Source organism: Piliocolobus tephrosceles, chromosome 13, assembly GCF_002776525.5.
Source record: "Piliocolobus tephrosceles isolate RC106 chromosome 13, ASM277652v3, whole genome shotgun sequence".
Classification (NCBI taxonomy): Eukaryota; Metazoa; Chordata; class Mammalia; order Primates; family Cercopithecidae; genus Piliocolobus; species Piliocolobus tephrosceles.
The window spans coordinates 100,413,824-100,439,500 of NC_045446.1; positions in this window are offsets into that span (position 1 = coordinate 100,413,824).

The window sequence follows — 25,677 nt, forward strand, 5'->3', positions numbered from 1 at the left end:
ATTTCATCACCTAGGTATTAAGCCTAGTACCCACTAGTTTTTTTTTTACAATCTTCTCCCTCTTCCCACCCTCCACCCTCCAAAAGGCCCCAGTGTGTGTTGTTGCCCTCCATGTGTCCATGTGTTCTCATCACTTAGCTCCCACTTTTAAGTAAGAACGCTTGGTATTTGGTTTTCTGTTCCTGTGGTTGCTAAGGATAATCACATCCAGCTGTGTGTGTCTCCACAAAGAATATGATCTCATTTCTTTTTATGACTGCATACTATTCCATGGTGTATATGTGTTAATACCACATTTTCTTTATTCAGTCTATCATTGATGCATACTTAGGTTGCTTCCATGTCTTTGCTATTGTGAATAATGCTGCAATGAGCGTACATGTGCATGTGTCTTTACAATAGAATGATTTCTATTCTTTTTTGTAAGTACTTAGTAATGGGATTGCTGGGTCAAATGGTGTTTCTTTGTTTAGGTCTTTGAGGAATCACCACACTGTCTTCCACAACGGTGGAACTAATTTGCACTTCTACCAGCAGTGTATAAGCATTGCTTTTTCTTCACAGCCTCGCCAGCATCTGTTATGTTTTGACTTTTTAATAATAGCCATTCCGACTGGTGTGAATGGTCTCATCGTGGTTTTGATTTGCATTTCTCTAAAGATCGGTGATGCTGAGCTTTTTCTTATATTGTTGGCCACACATATGTCTTCTTTTGAGAAGTGTCTGTTCATGTCCTTTGCCCACTTTTTTATGTTTTTCTTTCTTGTAAATTTGTTTAAGTTCCTTTTAGATGGTAGATATTAGACCTTTGTCAGGTGCCTAGTTTGCAGCAATTTTCTCCAATTCTGTAGGTTTTCTCTTTATTCTATTGATAGTTTCTTTTGCTGTGTAGAAGTTCTTTAGTTTAATTATATTCCATTTGTCAATTTTTGCTTTCGTTGCAATTGCTTTTGGCATCTTCATTATGAAATCTTTGCCTGTACCTATGCCTTGAATGGTATTGCCTGGGTTGTTTTCTAGGGTTTTTATAGTTTTGGGTTTTACGTTTAAGTCTGTAATTCATCTTGAGTAAATTTTTGTATATGGTGCAAGGAAGGGTCCAGTTTTAATCTTCTGCATAAGGCCAGCCCATTCTCTCAGCACCATTTATTGAATAGGGAATCCTTTCAACATAGCTTGTTTTTGTCAGGTTTGTGGAAGATTGGATAGTTGTAGGTGTGCAGTCTTATTTTTGGTTTCTTCATTTTGTCTCATTGGTCTAAGTGTGTGTTCTTGTACCACTACCATGCTATGTTGGTTATGGTAGCCCTCTAGTATGCTTTGAGGTTGGATAATGTGATGGCTACAGCTTTGTTCTTTTTGCTTAGGATTGCCTTGGCTATTTGGGCTCTTTTTTCATTCCATATGAATTTTAATATAGTTTTTTCTAGTTCTACACAATGAATTTTAATAGAATGGGGATGGGAGAATGGGGTATGTGCTCATTTAATCAATTCCTCTCCATTGGTTTCTTTCTTTTGAAAGACATACTTAAGTATATTGACAAAATATACCTAAGTCTTTACAACTTTTTTAATATAAACTTTTTTCAAACGACTTTGCTTTTTAGTGTAGTTTTAGCTTTACAGCAAAACTGAGAGGGAAATACAGAGGTTTTCCTCTACCTCCCCTCCCTTACACATGCATAGCCTCCCTCATTATCAGCATCCCTCACCAGAGTGGTATATTTGTTACAACTGATGAACCCACCTTGACAAATCATAGTCTTTCAAAGTCCATATTTCATAGTTCACCTTAGGATTCACTCTGTGTGTGGTACATTGATTTCCTATTTTCTTAATGATTTCCTGTTTTCAATTTCATTGATTTCTTCACTAATTCTTATTCTTTCTTTTCTTCTGCTTGCTTTAGATTTAATTTGCTGTTCTTTTTCTAGTTTCCTAAGGCAGAAACTCAGCTTATTGATTTTCAATCTTTCTTTTTTTCTAATATATATGCCTCAATGCTGTAAATTTCCCTCTAAGCACTAATTTTGCTTCATCTCACAAATTTTGATAAATTGCATTTTCATTTTTTTTTTAGTTCAAAATACTTTAAATTTTTTTGAGGTTTCTTTTTTGACCACTGTGTTATTTATTATAAACGTGTTATTTAATCATGTTTTTGTATTTCATAGTTATCTTTCTGTTCTGTTTAATACCATTATGATCTGAGAACAGACATTGTGTAATTTCCATTTTTGTAGATTTGTTAAGGTGTATTTAATGGCTCAGAGTGTGGTTTGTCTTGGTGAATGTTCCATATGAGTTTGAGAAGAATGTGTATTCTGCTGTTGTTGGTTGATAGAGTTTATAGATGTCCATCCTATCCAGTTCATTGATATGCCCTTACTGATTTTCTGCCATATGGATCTATCCATTTCTGAAAGGAGTGTGTTGAAGCCTCCAACTATGATAGCAGATTCATCTGGTTCTCCTTTCAGTTCTGTTATATTTTTTGCCTCACATGGTTTTATGCTCTGTCGTTAGACATATACATGTTCTGTCTTCTTGGAGAATTGACCCCTTTATTATTATGTAATACTCTTTTTTATCTCTAATGTTCCTTGCTTTAGAGTCTTACCTGTCTGAAATTAATGTAACTACTCCTGCTTTCTTTTGATTAAAGTTAGCATGGTATGTTTTTCTCCATCTATTTACTTTTAATCTGTATGTGTCTTTATATTTAAAGTGGGTTTATTATAGACAACATAAAGTGGAGTATTTTTAAAAAATTAATGGTGACAATCTCTGTCCTTTTTTTTCCTTTCTTTTCTTCATTATACATTAAGTTCTGGGGTACATGTGCAGAACATGCAGGTTTGTTACATAGTTATACATGTGCCACAGTGGTTTGCTGCACCCATCAACCCGTCATCTACATTAGGTATTTCTCCTAATGCTATCCGCCCCCCAGCCCCCAAACCCTGACAGGCCCTGGTGTGTGATATTCCCCTCCCTGTGTCCATGTGTTCTCATTGTTCAACTCCCACTTATGAGTGAGAATATACGGTGTTTGGTTTTCTGTTCTTGTATTAGTTTGCTGAGAATGATGGTTTCCAGCTTCATCCATGTCCCTGCAAAGGACATGAACTCATTTATGTCTGCATAGTATTCCATGGTGTATATGTGCCACATTTCCTTTATCCAGTCTATCATTGATGGGCATGTGGGTTGGTTCCAAGTCTTTGCTATTGTGAACAGTGCTATAATAAACATATGTGTGCATGTGTCTTTATAGTAGAATGATTTATAATCCTTTGGGTATATACCCAGTAATGGGATTGCTGGGTCAAATGGTGTTTCTGGTTCTAGATCCTTGAGGAACCGCCACACTGTATCCGCAATGAATGAACTAATTTACACTCGCACCAACAGTGTAAAAGCATTCCTTGGCCAGGCGCGGTGACTCACGCCTGTAATCCCAGCACTTGGGGAGGCCGAGGCGGGTAGATCGTGAGGTGAAGAGATGGAGACCATCCTGGCCAACATGGTGAAACCCCATAGTCTCTACTAAAGATACAAAAAATTAGCCAGCCATGGTGGCGGGCACCTGTAGTCCAAGCTACTTAGGAGGCTGAGGCAGGAGAATCACTTGAACCAGGGAGGTGGAGGTTGCAGTGAGCCAAGATTGCACCACTGCACTCCAGCCTGTCAACAGAGTGATACTCCAGTTATTTCCTGACTTTTTAATGATCGCCATTCTAACTGGCATGAGATGGTATATCATTGTGGTTTTGATTTGCATTTCTTTAATGACCAGTGATGATGGGTTTTTTTCATGTTTGTTGGGCACATAAATGTCTTCTTTTGAGAAGTGTCTGTTCATATCCTTTACCCACTTTTTGATGGGGTTGTTTTTTTCTTGTAAAGATCTTTAAGTTCTTTGTAGATTCTGGATATTCGCCCTTTTATGGATAGATTGCAAAAATTTTCTCCCATTCTGTAGGTTGCCTATTCACTCTGATGATAATTTCTTTTGCTGTGCAGAAGCTCTTTAGTTTGATTAGATCTCATTTGTCAATTTTGGCTTTCATTGCCATTGCTTTTGGTGTTTTAGTCTTGAAGTCTTTGCCCATGCCTATGTCCTGAATGGTTTTGCCTAGGTTTTCTTCTAGGGTTTTTATGGTTTGGGGTTTTACATTTAAGTCTTTTATCCATTTTGAGTTAATTTTTGTATGAGGTGTAAGGAAGGGACCCAGTTTCTGTTTTCTGCATATGACTAGTCAGTTTCTCCAACATCATTTATTAAATAGGGAATCGTTTCCCCATCGCTTGTTTTTGTCAGGTTTGTCAAAGATCAGATGGTTGTAGATGAGTGGCATTATTTCTGAGGCCTCTGTTCTGTTCCATTGGTCTATATATCTGTTTTGGTACCAGTACCATGCTGTTTTGGTTACTGTAGCCTTGTAGTATAGTTTGAAGACAGGTAGAGTGATGTCTCCAGTTTTGTTCTTTTTGCTTAGGGACAATCTCTGCCTTTTAATTGGTGTGTTTAGACCACAGATGTTTGAAATGATTATTGATATAGTTGAATTAATATCTACCATATTTGTTACTATTTTCTATTTGTTGCCTTTGTTATTTTTTTCTATTTATGTTTTCCATTCTTTTTCTGACTTTTGTAATTGTAACTGAGCATTTTGTGAGATTCCCTTTTCTCTTCTTTCTTAGTATATATATTTATATATATAATATATATATACTAAGCTATATTTCTTTTTTTAAACTTTTTAAATGGTCGTCCTAGAGCTTTACAATATATATATATTTACAAGTAATCCAATTTCACTTTCAAACAACACTGTATTGCTTTATGGTTAGCACCAGTACTTTATAATAACAAAATAATTATAATTCTTTCCTTCTGTCAATTATATCATTGCTGTCATTTATTTTGCTTATATATGCATATATATGATATATACATAAGTGTGTGTAATAATACTATTATTTTGAATAAACTGTTATTTGTTAGATCAATTAAGCCCAAGAATATTAAAGTTTTTATTTTACCTTCCCTTATTCCTTCTTTGATGCTTTTCCTTTCTTAACCTAAATCCAAGTTTCTGGACTAAATTATTTTCCTTCACTCTAAAGAACTCTTTTAACATTTCCCATAAGGCAAATTGCAGGAAATTCCTACTGGCAACAAATTCCTTCAGTCTTACATGTCTGAGAACGTATTTATTTCTCCTTCACAGTTAAAGAATAATTTGACAAGGTACAGAATTCTAAGTTGGCTTTTTTTTTTTCCTTTCAGCACTTTACATATTTTACTGCACTCTCTCCTTGCTTACATTGTTTCTGAGGAAAAGTTGGATGCCATTTTTATAATCATTGGTCTCTGTAGGTAAGTTGTTTATTTTCTCTGGCTTCTTTCTGGATTTTTTCCTTACTTTTTTATAATTAAATTTTTTTTTTTTTTTTTTTTGCATATATCCTGATCTTGCTTGGTGTTCGCTGACCTTCCTGGATCTGTGGTTTGATCTCTGCCACTAAATTGGGGAGATTCTCAGTCATTATTTTTAAACACATTTCTTCTGTTCCTATCTCTTTTTCTTTTCCTTCTGATATTACCGTTACATGTATGTTACACCTTTTGGAGTAGTCCCATAGTCTTTGGATATTCTGTGCTGTTTTTTTTTCAGTCTTTATCTTTGCTTTTCACTTTGGAAAGTTTCCACTGATATATCCTCAAGCTGAGATGCTTTCCTCAGCTATGTCCAGTCTACCAATAATCCCATCAAAGGAATTCTTCACTTCTTTTAGAGTGCTTTTGATCTTTACATTTTGTGTGTGTGTTCTTTCTTAGGATTTTCATCTCTTTGCTTACATTGCCCAACTGTTCTTGCATGCTGTCTACTTTATCCATTAGAGTTCTTAGTATATTAATTATATTTGCTTTAAATTCCTTCTTCTAATCATTCTAATATCTCTGCCATGTCTGGTTCTGATGCTTCTCCTATCTCTTCACATTCTGCTCTTTGCTTCTTGGTATATCTTTTAAGTTTTGTTCACAGTCAGACATCAGGTACTGGATCAAAGGAACTGTTGTAAATAGGCCTTTACAATATAATGGAAAGGGGTGATGTAATGAAAGAGGGGAAGCATCAGTACTATGACTAGATTTCAGTCTTTTAGTGAGCTTATACTTCTGGACTGTGAACTTCACAGATGTTTCTCAGTTTCCTTTTTCTCCCTTAGGTGGGGCAGAATGGCTAGAATAGGTTGGAGTTGGGCATTTACCTTCTTCCAAGTGGAATGCTAGAGGTGACTCGAGTTGGGTATTTCCTTCCCCATGGATCTTTAAGGCCCTGTTATTACTCCAGCAGGTTAGACTCTGGTTAACTAATTTTCCTGAGGGCAGAACTTGTTAAGAAGAACAGAGTGCTCTGCCATATTTTAAATCCTTCTTTTGCCAGAAGCATGAGGCGATTTTTTTTCCTGACATTTACTATGAGGACCTGGTCAAGAGTCTGGAGGTAGAACTCATGAAAATGTGGAGGCCTCTCCAAGACTTGGACCCCTGGAGATTTAAGTCTCATCTTTGTCTGCACTGGGATTCCAGCAATTTGTTAACTACAGTTCAGGTTTTCCTCACCCAGTACTGGTTCCCATGGCAGTTTCCACTTGTCAGTCTCTGCTCCAATTAAACTGTGACTCCCTATGTTTGCCTCTCTGTCTGTCCAACCTTGCGGCCAGCAGTTACCTCTGTGTCTTTTCCTCTCTCTGGATCCAAGAAGAGTTGTTGATTTGTTTCCCCTCTGTTCAGCTTTTTAATTGTTGTTAGAGTGGAGTGGCAATTTCCAAGCTCCTTCCATGTGGAACCAAAAACCAGAAATCCAGGTTTTCATTATTTTAAAATAAAACTTTTTTTGCAGCATGCTTCCCTCTTGAGTTATCACTTACTACCCTCCCTTCACTTTCTTTTTCTATTCTTTGCCAACTTTTTGAGAAAAGAATTCATATTCGTTGCCTCTACTTTTTCATTGCCTTCCCTTCTTGCTAACATGAGATCCCTTCTATGATTTCCCAATGATCAAATGCAATAAATTTCACAATCAATTTAAGGATGACTCTTTGTAGCATATGACTTGCCATTCTTCTCTTGGTAGCTATGAAAGTGTATGTCTCTTTTACTCATTCATTCATTAATTCATTCACTTCACAAGTATGTAGGTTACCGAGGTTGTGTTAGCCACCATCGTAGGCACTGAAGGTATAAAATGAACGATTTAGATGTGCTTTCTATCTTTCTAAAGCCTGAATTTAGTTGTGCTCCTATTTCTCTGACTTCTTTTTGCTGTCTTCACTGGATCTTCTTTTCCTGCCAATATGTTTAATGTAGGCATCTCCTAAAGTCCTGTCATTTCTCTTTTCCTACCACATATGTGGGCAAAGACGTGCACACAAACTGCACACGTGCACACACACATATACCTTCAAGATGTTGAGGAACAGAAACATGACTTTAGATCCCATAAACATTTGTTGAAAATGTGAATTTATGATTTTCCTAATACTGGATATAACTATAGCACTTGTGCTACTCTTATTCTCACTAAAAATGAGGACTATTCTATGATCTATGAATGAAATAGAGAGGGTTTTGTTTTGTTTCCTATGATAAATAGGTATGTGTTGAGTGAGTGAAAGGCAGAAGTGGATTTCAGAGGACTGTATCATTTATATAAAAAATAACTTAAGCAATTAGCAAATAATTATTGAGAACAGTTCAGTTTCCTGTTAAGAAGTGCTTAAAAGTGTGACAAATTATAATTTTATCATAGAATTTTTCTCCAAAAGCATATCACAAGATAAGCAAAAAGAATTTGTTTGTTTGTTTTTAATCTCCTATAGCCACCAAAGAAGGAAAGGAGCATGTCCTCAGCTTGAAGTTCTCAAGCATTCAAACCACTATGGGAACTTTTAAGAATAATATTTGGGCCTGGCATAGTGGCTCACGCCTGCAATCCCAGCAGTTTGGGAGGCCGAGGCAGGTGGATCACCTGAGGTCAGGAGTTCGAGACCAGCCTGGCCAATATGGCGAAACCCCATCTCTAATAAAAATACAAAAATCAGCTAGGCTTGGTTGTGGGTGCCTGTAACCCCAGCTACTCAAGAGGCTGAGGCAGGAGAATTGCTTGAACCCTGAAGGCGGAGGTTGCAGTGAGCCGAGATCACACCACTGTACTCCAGCCTGGGTGACAGAGTGAGACTCCGTCTCAATAAATACATACATACATACAGACATACAAACAATAATAATATTAATAATAATATTTTGGTTTCTTTCCATCAGAGATTCTGATTCAATTTGTCTGGGGTACAACCTGAACATCCAATCTTTAAGCTTCAGGAATTTTTAAAGCTGCAAAGGTGCATCAAAAGTTAAAATCCATTGACCTAAGCCAAAATTTCAAAACCTGGTTACTTAGAGGGGAAACAATTCTGTAGAGTAGTAAGGAAGAGTAATAGGGCTGCCTTCTTCACCTCACTCCAAATCCTAGAAAATAAACTTCTGAAATGGCTAAATATAATTCTGCCCAATATTGCCTCGTCTACAACAAAAAATGAGTAAGCAGTTTCATTTATTTTTTCCTTCTGGTCAATAATTAGCATGAACTGCAACTGGAGAGAAATAGGTGATAAAAAATGAATGGTAAAGCTGCTTCTCTTATGGGAAGGAGGACTCTAGGCTATACCTCAATTCAAAGAGTGATTCAAAACTTGAAGGTCTTCCCCCACCAGAATAGTATACCATCCGGCCGGGCGCATTGGCTCACGCCTGTAATCCCAGCACTTTGGGAGGCCGAGGTGGGAGGATCACGAGGTCAGGAGATCGAGACCATCCTTGCTAACACGGTGAAACCTCGTCTCTACTAAAAAAAATACAAAAAGCTAGCCGGGCGAGGTGGCAGGCGCCTGTAGTCCCAGCTACCTGGGAGGCTGAGGCAGGAGAATGGCGTCAACCCGGGAGGCGGAGCTTGCAGTGAGCTGAGATCCGGCCACTGCACTCCAGCCTGGGCGACAGAGCGAGACTCCGTCTCAAAAAAAAAAAAAAAAAAAAAAATTAGCCAGGCGTGACAGCGGGCACCTGTAGTCCCAGCTACTCAGGAGGCTGAGGCAGGAGAATGGTGTGATCCCGGGAGGCGGAGCTTGCAGGGAGCTGAGATTGCGCCACTGCTCTCCAGCCTGGGGGACAGAGCGAGACTCCGTCTCAAAAAAAAAAAAAAAAGAATAGTATACCATCCTTCACCCCAACCAGAAGCAGAATCCCAGTATAGAACATACAATAAAATCTCAGAAGAGATAGAAAAAAATGAGCAAGATGAAACAAAATGGCATGGCAACTATGCAAAAATACTATAGCACAGCATGAGATCATACATTGCATGCAAAAGAAAGAGACAAACCTAAATGCAAATATAACCTAATGGAACAGGAAGTAATTTCTTTATAAACTCTGCCTTCTATAGAGCAAGTTAAGTAATGAAACAAGTGTTCAAAGATGACATTACATATGAAATGAAAAGAGAGGTTTCATACATAAGAAGATAAAACGAGGACCCAAAGCAATCAAATAAATTAAACACAAAAATTTAATCTGAGGATTAAAAAATCATCCTATGTTCTTGGTAAATTTAATACTTAGCATCAAGACTTACCTTTATTAAGCTGTTAAACTTCAAGTGTTCCAGTATAATGTGAGCTTCATGGCAGGGAGTGTTTTTTTTGTTTTTGGTTTTTTTTTTTTTTTTTTTTTTTTTTTTGCTGCTGTTATCATCAGTGCCTAAAACTGTGTCTGGCAAATTGTAGGTACTTAGTAAATATTCGTTGCATGCATAAAAGGATGAGGAACTTCAGATTTCTCCACAGCCAGAGGAAAACACATTAGTGGAAGTTTTGCAAGTAAAAGTGATACCAGAATTATACCCAGCCAAAATGGTATTCTGAAATAAAGGCAACAAACAGATACTATCAAATGTTATACAATTTGGGGGAACACAGCATTATTGAACAACAGGTGCTGGAGAGGATGTGGAGAAATAGGAACACTTTTACACTGTTAGTGGGATTGTAAACTAGTTCAACCATTATGGAAAACAGTATGGCAATTCCTCAAGGATCTAGAACTAGAAGTACCGTATGACCCAGCCATCCCATTACTGGGTATATACCCAAAGGATTATAAATCATGCTGCTATAAAGACACATGCACACGTATGTTTATTGTGGCACTATTCACAATAGCAAAGACTTGGAATCAACCCAAATGTCCATCAGTGACAGACTGGATTAAGAAAGTGTGGCACATATACACCATGGAATACTATGCAGCCATAAAAAAGGATGAGTTTGTGTCCTTTGTAGGGACATGGATGCAGCTGGAAACCATCATTCTCAGCAAACTATCACAAGAACTGAAAACCAAACACCGCATGTTCTCACTCATAGGTGGGAACTGAACAATGAGATCACTTGGACTCGGGAAGGGGAACATCACACACCGGGGCCTATCACGGGGAGGGGGGAGGGGGAAGGGATTGCATTGGGAGTTATACCTGATATAAATGACGAATTGATGGGTGCTGACGAGTTGATGGGTGCAGCACACCAACATGGCACAAGTATACATATGTAACAAACCTGCACGTTATGCACGTGTACCCTAGAACTTAAAGTATAATAAAAAATAAATAAATAAATAAATAAAATTAAAAAAAGAAAAAAGATCTTGAAATATAAAGCTAGCCAGCTAAGAGATAAATCAAAGAATTCATGAATATAGAAACCATAATAAAAAGACTTGTGGGTAAGCAATGAATCAACTCAAGTATAAAACCAATATAAAATATTTCGGGTATTATGGTAACAGGAGAAGATGCAAAAATAGCAAAATATTAACAATGTAAAGATAAAAAAGAACTAAAAACTTTTTGAGAGATCAGAGGAGTAGAGAGGGAAAGAAGACTTAGTCTTCTTTAAAGCATAGCATCAATGGATATTGAATAAAATGGATAATTGTAGGTTTAAAAAATGACAGATGTTATTAATATCTCATACTCTCTTTTTGTAAACCCTTATTTCCCACATAAAACCTTAAAGAGCTATTTTGGAAAATAATATCTTTTGAGGAGAAATATTTTATCTGAAAATGACATTCCTTCAATTTACTTGTTTTCTTTTAAAAAAATTCCAAGAAAATATGATTTAATTTTTTTTTTTTTTTTTGAGGTGGAGTCACCCAGGCTGGAGTGCAGTGGTGTGAGCTGGGCTCACTGCAACTTCCACCTCCCACGTTCAAGCAATTCTCCTACCTCAGCCTCCCAAGTAGCTGGGACTACAGGCTCCTGCCACCACGCCCAGCTAAGTTTTGTGTTTTTAGTAGAGGCAGGGTTTCGCCATATTGGCCAGGCTGGTCTCGAACTCCGGACCTTGTGATCCGCCCGCCTCAGCCTCCCAAAGTGCTGACAGGCATGAGGCACTACACCTGGCCCATTTAATTTTTAAGTAATTTCTCCATCCATCCATCTATCCATGAATACATATATGTGTTAGTCCATCTATCTGTAGTTGTATAGAAAATATCCTGAATTATCTTCTCCTAATATTTATAATAGTAATTTCTGGGTAGTGGAGTTTAAAGTGATTTTAAAGCTTTTAGTCTTCTGGATTGTTTGATCTCTTATACTTAGTATGTATCATCTTTTTTAAAGAATAGAGTTATTTTTCTATAGGATGAAGAAAGAAAAATAAAAGTTAACCTGCTAAGATGTTAACCGTAATTAATGTTGGGTATGGAAATCTCTTATTTTCATTTTCTTATTGTACTTAACATTTTTTGTTTCTAAAAAGTGTTAGTGAAAGATATTTTTAAAAGTCTTTACAAATTTTTTAGTAAACAAAAGCAGTTACAAAAGAGCACATTATGTAACTTTCAACTTCAGAAGGAAATTTAAAATGAATTTTTCCCTAGGTTCCTTAATTTTAATAATGGAGAGTTTGATCGTCAAATTGATAAGATGTTTAGAAAGAATAATCATAAGACTGCATTTGAGAACTGAAGGGAAAGGGAAAAAGACAATGGTCATTTCAAGAATGCCTACTGTGTACTCGGCACTGGACTAAGTCCTTTATTATCTCCTGTAGTCTTCACAAAAGTCCAGGAGATGGGCACTACTATTATTCCTGCTTTTAGAAATGAGTCTGAGGTTTTGTGGCAGTAAATCACTTGCCAGGATTGTGTGAGGCAGGATTCTAACCCAAACTATATAACTTCAAAGCCCATTACATTCATTCTCTCATTTAATCCTCATAATCTTTGGAGAATTTTCCCCCTTTAGATCAGGAAACTGAAATGTTAAAAGGTAAAATAATTTCCCCAAATCACATGACAGAGGCACCACTTATGTGCTTTCCAGGGAGAGAGTGTGTGCATATGTGGTGTATCTGTGTACAATCGCATATATGCTACTGCAGAAACAGAAATAAACTTTTACAGAGATTTAATTATTACTTTGATATGTTTATATTGATTTTTCTTCCCTCCTCACCCTTTCTTGGAAAATATGCTACACAGAGAAATCATGATTCCTAAGACTTTCCTTAACAACCCAATTGTATGACCTAGTAAACATGCCCAAGGCAATTTTCTTTCAAAATCAGAGCTTGCTTTGTGGTTACAGAGCTTGTGGTTCTAGATGTGCTTCAGAAATGGAAGAAACTAGAGAAGGGCAGAGAGTGTGAGGTTCTCACAGCATAACTAAACATTTCTATACTTAGTTCTTCAGCCTAGAAATATATTTTGTCCTGAGGAAAACAAACAAACAAACAAAAGTTAATAAACTGTTTTATTTCTACCTGTTCAGATACTTCATTACTCTTCCTTTGTTTTCTTTCTGTCTTTTTTTAAGGCATATTCATACATATACAATTTTAAGATTTAGAATGAAAAGTTTCTACTGAAAGATGGACAGAGCAGGAAATGTTTTACAGTATAATTCTATGAAGCAGTAGCCAAGTGCTATGTTTGTGAATTAGAAAACAGAAATTGCCTTGAAGAGGCAATTGCTTTGAGATGGGTTCTGTGAAAATAAAAAAAGTTTGATACGTGTACAGACTATACTACAGTCAATTTGCTTCAGCAATGAGCAAATAAATGAATATAGGTTTTACTTTGTGAATGAGATGGACATAGTGATTAGTAATTTATGTTCTGATTTATCCTACTGTGTGATAAACCCACATTCTGAGGGAATGGGTCATGGAAAGAAACCCCTACCATTATTTGAATTTGTTCTTTAGTTTCTTGTAGAGAATGACATGCCTTCCAAGAATCATAAATCAGAAAAAATAGATCAGAGATGCTTCTCTGAAATTTTAAAACTAAAAGACTTAAATTCTTCTGCAGGCAAAATAAGATTATCCAGTAATGGATCCAGCATTCAAGTAATCCCAAATTGCAGATTATCTAAAAAGCAATTTATATTTTGTCTAAAAATATGTTAGTTTTTTATAATACCAGTAGAGTTTCTTTGCTAATTGTCCTATATTTAGATTAATGTTAAAATGGATCCTATTTTCTACAATAGTGAATGTTGACTGCCTGATTCAGAGAGGCAACTGATCTAGGATTATAGCTTTGCAAATAGATTCTTTTCTGGGTAGCAATTAACCTTGAATCTGTTCACCTCATTACTTTCATACCTAGAAGTAGGTTGGGCTAACAACAGCATTTTATGAAATGATCTTTCTATGAAGAGACATTTTATAGTTGATTTAAGTATGAATTCTGAAAATGGCTTTATTCCAAAACAATCAAGAAAAATACCTGCTGGGGAGGAACAAATGACTAGTCCATAAAATATTTTTAATCTCCACAAGCATATTTATATCATTTTTTTCAGTCACTGTACATTTTAGGCATTTTCATGTACAATATTGCTATCCAATAACTCTTGACTACCTAGCATTTTATTTATACCGGAAAGTTATTTCGCCTTAACAATACAAATTCAAAATCACCTAAATTCATGAATTTGCTCCTGGCACTTTCCTTCTGAGGCCCATTAATCCAAATCAGGGAACCTCTGTTCTTAGAGATCTTAGTTTGCTTCCTGGCTCCATACCCTACATCTTAACTGTGTAAACATGGGCAAATTACTTAACTGCTCTGTACTTCAATTTAGACATATGTAATACCTCAAGGGTTTGTTGACTTGGTATATATGAGATGAATGTAGGTACAAGCATGTTGTGTAATGCAAAGCACTACACAAAAAATGGTATTATTATGATCTTCTGTTTAATGTGGACATGAATGTCCTGGTACCTTAGTTCTAGGTTGGGGGCCACCAGTTAATTCTGGAGTTCCTTGACTCTCTAAGCCTTGGGACAGACACAGGATCTCCTGAGAGAAGGAGTAGAGGAGGGGAGGAGGAGAAGAAGGGGAAGAAGGGATCCTACCATCTTTCCCAAGCCATACAAAAAGACCTTAGAAAACCAGAGTATGCAAATATGAATGAAACAACATGAAGTCACATCCCTGTAAATTAAACTTGCCAGGACATTTCTTTCCTATGTGAGCTTTCTTTCCTATTATTAAGGCACTGTAGGCTGTTTCTACAGCTCCAGTGATAAAACATGGCAACGTTAAATTACTGAATGGCACCATAACACAAAGAACAGAGCAGGAAGTGGAGACTGATGAGAAAAGAAAATACTTGTGTTTACACATGGAAATGCTTTAGTAATAAGCAAAAAAAAAAAAAAAAAAAAAAAAAAAAAAAAAAAAAAAAAAAAAAAAGAAAGAAAGAAAGAAAATAGAAAATATACACGATTTTTTAATGGGGTTTTTAGCAAATTAAATTTGCAGACATGTGCTTAAGCTGTGGCATAGCTTAAGGGCTTGCCTTGTCAGGCTGGGTGATCAGACAGAGCCTTTGCTTGCACACTGTGTGTGGCAGGGAAGGGAGAGAAATATACATTCATTTTCTGAGTATCATATGATTGCTGAATTAAAGGACCAATATATTTTCTTTTAAGTCTTTTGGTTGGAAAGTAATGTTAGGCATCATCCACATTGAATCCAAGGACAAGATGAGAAAATAATGCTCTGTAGAAAGAAGACATCAAATGAAGACATATGCAATGTATCACAGACTGTGTTGCTATAGGCACACTGTTGCTCTGTAGGAGGATGTTAAGAGGAGTCAAGATAAAATTACAGCTGATACAGCATTTTTATGTTATCTTGACAAGAGCAACAGCAGGATTTAGCTTAACCAAATATTAACAGTCTTCCAAAATGCTAATGAAATACAAGTACAGAAATTGGAGGATTCTGAATTTAAGTATTTTATTGGCAGACGCTTTACATGCATATCTTGTTTTGTGCTAGAACACAGAAATAGACACAGAATGTATTCACATTCCATGGATGATCATAGTCAACTTGCTTCCCTTTAAGCCTCCAGCTTTATGTTGAGAAAGAAAGAAAGGGGGAGAGAGAGAGAAGAAAAGGGAGGGATGGAAGGAGAGAAGAAAGGAAGGGAGGTGAGAGAGGGAGGGAGAGAGGGAAAGAGAGGAAGGAAGGGGGAAAAAAAGCAAGAAAACAAAAAAGAAGAAACTCATGTGCAAACAAGCGTTGGCAAGCATTGGTAAGCATTGGCATACCAAACGTGTAAGCAGTATTTGACGGACTGATCTAAGATTGGGAGGCAGAAGAAGACTAGGTCTTTAAACACGTTGTTAAGAAATACCCTGTGGTGGAGAAGTAACACTCAGAAGCATTTTCAGTCCTTTCTGCAGTACATTGCATACTTGTAATTATTGGGGCTGCCTTTTCCTAAGGAAATAAATCTAATACAGATGAATATAGTATTAATAGCCTAATGGCCTAAAAAAGCATATCAGAGAGGGGCTCAGCGTATTTAAATTTCAAAAATACACTTTTCCCAAACTGCAGATGGGTTGAGGAAAGTAATGCATAACAAGATAAGCTGATTTGATCAAATTGTCTTGTGGAGTATTTTTCACATAGTCTGATAAGTTTTGCATGCCTCTGATAGTTCTGTGCTTTTAAAGTCTATTTGCTTCTCTGCAAAATATAGAGATTATACTTTGACTTTAGAAAAATAGTTTTATGTATCTGTCCATTGCAACTGTGGTCTGGTATGTTAAAAATATCCTATTTATTCTACAAATCTCTCAACCTGGTAGATTATACAATTATCTTTCAGCCCATTTACTTGCTTTCAGGAAAAAATATCATAAAGATTGATCATCTCACAGAGCATTCCTGAAGTGGAATCTGGAAGTGGAAAAACTGAAGATAAGACAATAATAGTGTTATATTATCTTTCCTGTTGGAGTTTAGTGAGCTCATCCTTACCTATAGGCCTTGTGTAAGAAAAATCTATGCATGAGGACGGCTAAGGAGTGGTTGCTACTCACTCAATTTACATGTTTTCTATGGAATATATTAAAGTAACTACATTTCCTTCGGGTGTACACTATCACCTCAAATACAACAGGTCTAAGCGAACACCTTCTCTTCCCTATGCTATTCACCCTTCTTTTCTCTCAGTTGCACAGCCATTCTATCAATAACCAAAGGTCTAAATTTTACTCCTACCTTTCTCTTAATTTCCACATTGAATCAGAATGGAATATTGCTGCTTCTCTTTTTGAAATCCCTCTCAAATATGCATCTCCTTCCCCACTGCACACACACTTTCTCAACCAGGCGTATAACAGCTCTTGCTTTGGTACTTAACAATTTCTAGCTGGTCTTCATACCCCCATTCTTTTAATATTTCAGCCATGCTGCAAACTACATAAAGTAACATTACAGTTGCAGGTCAGATTCCCAGGAAATAAACTCTGAGATGCTGAGATATATGTGCAGGAGGTTTATCAAGTGAGTGTTCACAGGCACAAATCTGAGGGAGCAAAGGAAGCAGGATAGGACAGATAGAAATGCAGAAGTGGGATGCAGCTTGCAACAGAGGCCTCAGTTAACCCCGCAGGGTACTCTGAAGGGCTAGGACTTCAGAGATATCCACATTTGAGGCAAGAGGGTTGAGCTCTTGTAATCCCACATAGACCAGTTATTAGATGTGGACTTTCCTGTGAAAAGGGAGCATAACTTTGGACAAAGTAGTACCGTTTCACAGAGGGCAAGGTCTGGAGGGAGACACAGCTGTGAGTAATTAGCAGCAAATACTCCTGGCTACTGATATCGTATGTGCCTTGGTACTGAAAAAGAGCCTGGATGGTATACCAGAGAATCCACTAGAATTGACCTCTTGGGATGTACAGATCCTCTTGTTTGACATAGGACATCTGGGATGGTCTCCAGGACTGCAGTTCGTCTCTTTTCCTGGAAATTTATAAGAGGAAGATTAGTGGGACGCAGTACAATCTCTGCATCTACAGCTGTTGTGAAAGTCACACCTCATATCCCTCTACTACCAGCCTCTCAACAGGCCTATGTGGCTTAACTGGTGGGCTCAGTCACTCATACTTGAGGGGTGTGAGTGAACTGGTCACCACACCCTTCTTAGGCTATGGATGCAATATTTGTCCATTTACCATCAAAATTGAGCAGAGGAGTATCGCCCCAGTGGCCCACCTGTGGCCCTAAATAGAGCTTGTCTTGGCCTGGAGAATGGCACTTTATCCTTGTAGTGTTATCATCTCTGTATACCCTCAGGTAGTGGCACTAGCTGAGGCCCTGTGGGTGGGAAAGGTTAAACCCTACCTGGAATATGTGTCAATTCCAGTTAAGAAGAATTGCTGTTCTTTCCAGCGTTGAGAGAATTCACTGAAATAAACTTGTGAAGTAGCTCGTTGCTAAGTGCTGCATTAGGACTCAGATTGGTCTTTGTTTCTGGCACTTGGGACCTTTGGCCGTGGCAGTAGCTGAATCAGCAATTGGACCCATGAATTAGCTTCTCTTTTTATAAACCAATTGTGCTTGCACTTGTTTGTCCAGTGGCCAGAGGTTGGCTGACATCAAACACCAGGTCGTTTTGTCTTCTTAGTTGTTAAATGCCTCTTTTGTGGATGGATGCCCCCTTGTGGACCTTAACGTGGGATACAAAGATCTTCGCTCATCATGTTCTCTCCCAAACATCTACCCACATGCCTCTTCCACAGACTTGTATACAATCATCCAATCTATTTCCTCCAGACCTCTGATCAACTAGCCAAGTCAGTTGTCACTGCTTTGAGTTTATAACCTTGGTCCACTTCTCTTTTCATACAAAGTGACCGGTATACTGCTCAAATATTCCCCTGCATCAGCTTACTTATCTCCTTGAATTGGCCCTCCATGGGTTCAATCGAAAATGTACTATTTATATCTTAAGATAGATTGATGCTGGAAGAGTACAACCTTGTGACATGGTGGGTCTGACAGAGTGAAAAACTGTTCTACCCTCACAGTCATTTGATGTTTCATGATCAGATACTCTCAAGGGCTCAGCAGCACATTTGGAGCTGTTTATTGAGCGGTATATAATTTTGTGCTATCGATGGTATGGCTTTGTGCAAGAACCGTCAGATCTACTTGTGATTCTCCTATTGGTGCTTGCCAGAAACTCTACACAGTGTCTTTTTCCCACCAGAGATACCATAGGGTCTGCTGGGTCATACGGCCCAAGTGGCAAGGCTATTTACACGGAGCTTGGACCTGCTGTAGAACATATCCTTCATCTGGGCCACACTGAAAGCTGGTATCCTTACAGGTTACGCACTAAATCATCAGAGTACCATTCCCAAATGGGGCATAGGCTACCTCCAGGATTCAAAGAACCAGGTTTTGTGGTTCTTTTTTCGTAACAGGAAGCCAAGATGGAATAATTTGTCTTTTACTTTGACAGACTTGTCCTAAGCTCCTCAATGGTCCCTTAAACATTTCATCAATTTGGTATATCTTTGAATCTTTATAGGATTTACCTCCCATCCTATACAGTGCATGTTTCTTACCAAGGCTTCCAATGTACTTCCACTTATTAATCATCTTGTTAATTAATTATGACCATTTGACTACTATGATATTCTGCAGAATGTCCAGATGGTCCAGGTTCATTTGGACTGTATTAAGACAGAGAACAAGAGAGTGAACATGCCCTGGGGTAAGACTGTAGTAACTTTATACTGGTGTCTTTCCCACATGATTGTGAACTGATTCTTATCTTCCTTTCAGATAGGTTAAAAAATGTGTTAATCAGGTCAGTAGCCTCATACCATACTAAGACGGTGCTAATTAGTTTTAGCCACATCTGGCACAGCAGCTGTATTTGGACCTACTACTTCATTTATTTTGCTTTAGTCTACTTTCATCCTGCAGGACCCATCTGGTTTTTGTAGGGCCCAGACTGGTAAATTAAGTGAGGATATGATGTGGATCACTATCTCTATATCCTTTAGGTCTTTAAGCATGACAATCTTCTCTTTTGTTCCTCTCAGGATGCAATTTTATTTTTGGTTTACTCTCTTTCTTGGGTTATAAGTGAGGCGTTTCAGAGGTTTCCACTTAGCCTTTTTAGTATGATATTTCTTGCTCCACAAACCAAAGAAGCAATATGGAGGAAATAACCAAGTGGGTCCATAGATCCAGTGGATCCACTGTGAGCCAAACCTGAGCCAGAATTCTGTCTATTAGTTGGCCTCCATAAGTCCCACTCTAAAAAAATAAATTAAGGATGAATAATCAGGTCTTTAGCCTTCTAATTATTCATTCATGATTTCTCTTGATGTTAAATATTTAACAATATTCTTGTTGACTGTGTATCTTGCCCCTGGGAGTGCCATGTTCTATTAGTCTAGTGATTCTCAATTTGTGATTTCTGAACTAGCAGCATTAGTATCACCAGAGAACTTATTTGTTATTCATTATAGCAGGTCCCACCTCAGAACTACTAAATCAGCAAGGCGGTGGGTGGAATCTAGCAAGTTGTGTTTTTAAAAACCCTCCAGGTAATTCTGATGCATGCTCAAGTTTGAGAACAATGGTATTAACTAATTCTTTAGCTCTCTTCAGGTCCAGACCTTCCTGGCTGCTACCCTCATCTTGCTGCTTATTACCATGATTGCACTTATTTTGCTTTAGACACTTAAGCACAACCACCTAGCTCGAGAATCTCAGGATCACCATTGTTATCAGGGGGCCACGTTCTGTAATAGCATCTCTTGTAGTCAGCTCAGGCCTGCAGGGGGTTGCCACCAATAGGTAATGATATTACTCCCCTTCTCATCCACTCAGCTCATTGGTTATTGCTTTGGTAAATGGAGTGTTCTTCATATCCTCCCATGGAACAGAGCCATATAGTAGGTGATATGATTTGGCTCTGTGTCTCCACCCAAATCTCATCCTGTAGCTCCCATAATTTCCACGTGTTGTGGAGGGACCCGGTGGGAGGTGATTGAATCATGGGGGCGGGTCTTTCCCATGCTGTTCTCATGATAGTGAATGGGTCTCACAAGATCTGATGGTTTTAAAAATGGGAGTTTCTCTATACAAGCTCTCTCTCTTCCTGCTGCCGTGTAAGAAGTGTCTTTCACCTCTGTCATAATTGTGAGGCCTACCCAGCCACATGGAACTCTGAGTCCAATAAACTTCTTCCTTTCATAAATTGCCCAGTCTCAGGTATGTCTTTATTAGCAGCTGAAAACAGACAAATATAGTAGGTTTTCTGGCCCTTGATGTAGTATATATACCCTAGTCTGCCCATTTCTTTGAGCCTTTTGATTCCTTCTTCTTGTGTCTACCACAGCAGTTGTGGCATTTTACTTCACTTGCTATGAGCCATTGCTTTCTCCAAGCTTCCAAGTACTACCCTATCAGTGTGCTGGCATTATCTCCCAATCTTCCCGAATTAGAGCCCTAAGCTTGGTGTATCAGACTTGCTAAGGTCAAAGGTGGAGAATTCAACATCCTTTGAAGCTCTGCTACTCAGTTTCTTAAGTTTGTTTTTGCTCTCTAGCCACAGGAGACGAGACGAGAAGAGAGGAGATACCACAAGGATATCTTCTGGTTTTTGTGATTAGCCTTTAATTGATGATTCATTACTGTAAGTGTCTTCCATCCAATTCCACATAGTGTTTATAATTACTACTTCCCCTGTACTTTCCAATGCTTGATAAGTTGCACCCACCAGTGCAGTCCCTTCCATTAGTATTTCACCCCAATTAACCACTGAAAGTTTAAATAATTGCAAGACTGCTGCATGCCTGGGGCCATCTATATCCCACCACAAGTGAACAGATGCTTTCATTTCTTTGGTTAAATACCTAGGGATGAAATTGTTGTAATGTATTATAAGTATGTATCTAGCTTTATAAGAAAAATGCCAAACTATTATTCAAGTTGGTTGTCCATATCTACATTCAATGATGAGGATTCTCATTGCTCTATATCCTCACCAACACTTGTTATTATTTTAAAAATAGCTATTTTAGGGGATGTGTAGTAGTATCATGTTGGGTTCAATTTGAATTTTTTTATGATTAATGATGTTTACTATCTTTTCATGATAGTCATTTGTATTTGTCAGGATTCTCCAGAAGAAAACAGGACCAATAGAAAACAGAATATTTATTTATTTATTTATTATGAAGAATTGACTCATGCAATTATGGAGAGTGAAAAAAAGTCCCAGGATCTGTAGGACTGTCAGGCTGGGAACCCAAGAGAGCCAGTAGTGTAGTTCCAGCCTGAAAACCAAAGGCTCAAGACCCTGGTTCAACAGGAAGAGCCAATATTTCAGTTAGAGTTCGAAGGCAGGAAATAGCCAATGTCTCAGTTCAATGTGAGTCGGACAGGAGGAATTCTTTCTTACTTGGATAGGACTAAACCTTTTCTTCTATTCAATTGATTGGATGAGGCCACCACGTTAGGGAGGGGAACATACTTTACTCAGTCTACTAGTTTTAATGGTTATCTCATATAAAACACCCTCATAGAAATGTCTAGAATAACATTTAATCAATTATCTGGGCACCCTGTGACCCAGTCAACAAATAAAATTAGCCACCACGCCATTTATATATCTCTTTTTTTTCCCTGGAATATATCCTATTTTATCATTATTTATTATGTTACATATTACTGGATTCAATTTTCATGGAAATTCAGTATTTCTCTCGATTATGATTATAGACAACAAAACAGTAACATTGGGTATATTCATGATATATTCAACAGTGTAAGTTAGAGATATTTTCATATCATTACCATTATCTTGAATATTATGTATACTTACCACCACATTGATATTATTGATCCTCATTATTAAGTCCTATGCTTTATCATATTACTTAATGAATTTAGAAAATTATCTTTTATTATAATATCATTTTTTAATTTAATAACTATATTGTACTATAATTTGTTGTTTCTTTTGTAATACTCTTTCATGCCTATAGAATCATTATCCTGTGATAGGGCTCTTAGGCTTAACCAGACTGCCAAGAGGGTTTATGACACCAAAGTTTAAGAATCCCGGGACTACAGCTAAAAATTTCAGAATCCTTATCTTAAAACATACAGGACTAAATAGGATCACCTAGAGAGTATAGATAGACAGGAATAGAGAGTGGAGGACAAAGTCCCAAATTTCTCTAACATTTAGAATCTGCTAGAAGAAGAGGACCTTGGTAAGTAGAGTGCAAAGTGGAGTAGGAGGAAAACCAAGTGATAGTGGTATGAAAGAAGCTTAGGAAGAAAGACTCTGTAATCACAACAAATACTGCTGCTGGGTGTTCACAAAAGATGAATATGGAGAATACGGCACTGGCAAAGTTAGGTCACTGATGTGCAGTGGGATCAAAAACACAATCAGTGTACATTGGAAAGTGAATGAGAGGTGGGCAAGTTGAGACAGGAGTTTTCTTCAGAAGGGGATCTGAGAAACAGAGCGGGACCTCGAGATGTGGAGTCAAGGAAGCCAAGTTTGTTTTTTAAGATGGAAGACAGTAAGGGATGTTTGTATGTCAATGAGAATGATCCACTCAAAAGACAGACATTTATGTAGGAGAGAAAAGGGTGCAGGTGCAAGGAAATTGGTAGGATTATTAAGCAGTGAGGTGGCTTTTTTCTATTGGATTTACATTTTTTATGAAGTATGAGGTGAGGTCTTTAGCTGGAGGAAGGAGGAGGGTTAGTTAGAGATTTGAGCAGGGAAGAAAAGATGTGAAATAGTTGGGAGAGTAGAAAGTTGAATTTCTTAGGGAGGCACAATAGGATTATTTTCAGCATAAATATTCCATTTGACTATAAAGCCTTCAGACACTTCCTAAATAACTCTTATTAGGTATTAGGACTGTCTTCAACCACTGTTGTCAAGACAAATGTTATAATTTAGTTTTTTGTAGGCAGAATGCAGTCCTAGAATCTTTTCTAGTCTTCCCTGCAGTACAGGTTGTGTGGCTGTTTTGGGGAAAGCACAGGGAACAGAACTGAACCACCACTGATAACAAATAGCCCTCTTCTAAGCCTACCAAGTCCGATTCTACAGGCAAGAGTTTTGTCCTGTAGATTATTTTTCAGGTGCTTAACATGTTTAGTTTTGCAAGTTTCCTCTAAACCACATTTCATCCCACCATCCTCCATGATTAGCCTTTTAGCAGAAGTTTCCATTATCTGGCTATTTGACATCAGCCAATTTCAGGGTTTGAACTGTCACTTCCCACATATAAACTAAAATGTCATGAACACTGGTTTTTGACATCTCTAAGTTAACAAGAAGACAAGAGGATTCTCAAGCCAAGTTTTAAGAAGACAATGCATCTTTCTTGTTTGGAGTGATCAAAAAGGAAATACTGGAAAAGCAAGCGATGGCTTAATGAAGTTTTAGGAAAAGATGTCAGTCTGTTTGTAGTAGCAGTGTTATTATTTGGCTTTGATAGTTTCTGTTTTATCTTTGGAAAACAAAATCCACCTAACAGCGTGGCCTCTTGTAATGTTCTCTTAAGGCCCCACATACTTCCCATCCCTAGCGCCTCCTTCTGAAAGATAATGTCTTGGTGACAAGGGGCTTGAATTTAACGTCATGAGTAAGTTCTCAAAAATCTGTCACTCACCTAACGTCTGGGGTTACCATTAGTGGAAGTTGGTGATAGGAGTTTGGGGAATCTTTTCTGTTTCCTAAATTCTAAAATGTGCATATATGTATGATCAGATGCTGTATGTAGGGAACACAGTTTCTCTATCACACAGCCAGAATAAAGGTTGAAATGAACTTTAATGTTCATTGGTTTCTGGGTTTTGGTCTCAATGAGAACTAAATTTTTTTAAATGTTGGAATGCTAGAGGGTGGAGAACAGAAAAAAGTTGCTAATTTTTAATTTTGCTAATTAAGAACGTTAAACCAAACTGAACAAAAAATCCCCACTCTCTAAACATTCATAGTTCTCTTTTCACTTTTTAAGAAGGGTAATTTAACACAGAAGTACATAATAACATAGTCTTAGAATAGTTTCCCAAGAAAGAATGCTTGAAAAACTTACCCCCTACCCTGCCTACAACACTCTCACACACTTGGGAACCATGGATCTAATCCAACCATGCAGCTAGTGTTCTACAAGATTCCATCCCAATTGTCAGAGTTTATTTGTAAAAGCTTTTAAAAACAGAGACCATGCTATTTTTATAAATACTCCTGAAGATTATATTAGATCTTTTAGAGGACATATAACATTGTTCTTCATGATTATGTGACAAGTGCTGCTAGATTCTATGGCTATAAAGATTCAAGATAGTTCCTGCCTTCAAAGAGTTCACAATCTAGTGACACAATGACATACATAATTATAATGCATGTGGTAAGAAGAAGTATAGAAATCAGCACACTTAGAGTGCACTAGGGATTGGGATGAGGGTGTCTGGATCAGTAGGGCTTTCTGGAAGTAACTCTTTAGCCAGGCTAAGTGTGGGCAGTTGGAGGCAGCACAGACATAAAGAATAGCATGTGCAAATAATCATCAACACTTTGTGGTGCTTACTATGGGCCAGGCACTTTACATGCACGATCTCAACTGATCCTTAGAACAGTCCCAAGAAGTAAATATTAATGCCCATAAATTACTGAAGCTCAGAGAGCTTAAATAACTACCCCCAAAGCCACTTAGCTAGTAAGGGGGAAGAGTAGATTGTAGACAAGCCAGTGTGACTTGCCCAAAGCCCTTGCATTTAGTAGTGACACTATATTGTTGCAGCACAGTGTGTTAAGGTTTTAAGGACAGTATGAAAATTCCTAAGACTGTTAAGCTAAATTCACCTTTCTGTACTGGGCAGGTGGTCATCAGTATGAAAAAGCAGGACTCTGCATTAATTGCCATTAAAAGCATTTCACTCTTCCTATAGAGTGAAAATGAAATCTCAAAATGACATATTTTCCTTGTCTTCAACATCTGATGTAGGTTTTTTTCCTTTACATTTTTTTATTGTGGCAAAATACACACAACATAAAATGTACCATCTTAGCCATTTTTAAGTGCACAATTTGTGATATTAAGTACATTCATAACATTGTGCCACCATCAACATAATCCATTGCTATAATTCTTTTCATCTTGCAAAACTGAAACTCTGTACTCATTAAATTAAACAGTAACTTCCCATTTC